We start from the raw sequence: 1,441 nt of genomic DNA, 5'->3' as shown, positions 1-1,441 counted from the left end.
CACTATGGATGGGAAAAAAATCAAATTTCCCAAAATGCCTTATTTAGGCGCCATTTAAAAACCCTAACCTCTAAGAAGCAGGAAGCAAAGTTCCTCCACATTTGGCCACCTGCTTAAAATAGGTCGGTAGACTTCTGGCCTTTGATCATGCTTCTTCCACCTTCATGAAGAAACTGTTTTACTGAAGACAGTTTCCATCCATTACACGCTTGTTAACGGGGCAGTTTCCACGCCAAAATGAATCTCCATGAATTATTTTCGGTGTCAGAAGTGGAATTTTAAGCCGGGTTCGTACAATCCCGAGTTACACAATTTCATTAGCGGATTAGCAGTCGCCCAGAAGTCTCCCCTGGATTGGGGGCCCGAGTGGGGTGGGGGATGGAGCAGGGAGCTGCGCCCCCCAAGCGAAATGCGTCATCTTATTGACAAAACAAACACTGCGACTGACGAGCCGCTTCGAAATGTCACGAGAACGACAAATTCCTCATGTAAACACATTCTAACATGATCAACGCTACATTAGATCTCGGGATTTCTCCTTTTGACCGGCCCTTAACCGGCTCGGCATTTGATCAGTTCCCGATTTATTGTTCGGCATTTTTCCCGGTTTGCGATGCTTCTGGCTCATCGGGAAACTTTGCTGCGATCGACTAATCAAAGTTGGTTTTCGTCTGTCAAATTTGCTTACATCTTTTTAGAGGTTAGGTCCAGATTTGGCCTCTGAGGGTGACATTTCTTATTCAAATCGCACAAAAGTGAGTAAGGAAAACGACATGTTTTTCAATAAAATAAAAATACGTACACATGGTGAATTGTTTGTCGTCGCTTTAAGGAATCCTTCTGAGGCGATTTTTTAGTTTAACACAAACTGTAAATTATTTAAATCCACAAGATAATTAATGAAGCACAACCACACAACTAAACACTATAGAAGCGGCTAATTGTAGCCTCCTTGGAATACAACGTTGCCAGTATCTAATGTTATGTCAGGTATCGTGTCAAGTGTCAAATCTTAAAAAGGAGAGGTTAGAACTGTTAAAAGTGACAAGCGAAGTGGTTTGGTTTATGTCTGACCACGTTTTGACTTGAATGTGTCGAAGTAGTGTCAGTGTTCTGTCGTAATAACGTACAAATAATAACTTTTATATCATTAGTTATGTCTATTTCCAATGTTTGCAGTATTTGTCAAAAAAGCTTTTCAACACAAGGAAATCTCAATAAACATTAGCGTACAAATCATGGTACCCCAGTGAATAAACTAAAATTGTGTTTGATTTTCTTTATAATTGCTATTTATATAGGGTGTTTCGTAAATATGTTAAAATATTTTAGCAGCGTGTTCTCCTAGTCATTTTAGAGAGGGCTCTTTCTGAGAATTTTTTTAATTTGAGGTCTCATTTCTGAGATATTTGATCTCCAAAATGGCGAAAAATATTAGTTT

Source organism: Dendroctonus ponderosae, unplaced genomic scaffold (genome assembly GCF_020466585.1).
Source record: "Dendroctonus ponderosae isolate FM_Combo_2020 unplaced genomic scaffold, Dpon_F_20191213v2 Dpon_F_20191213_10, whole genome shotgun sequence".
Classification (NCBI taxonomy): Eukaryota; Metazoa; Arthropoda; class Insecta; order Coleoptera; family Curculionidae; genus Dendroctonus; species Dendroctonus ponderosae.
Note: the sequence above shows the minus strand (reverse complement) of the source record.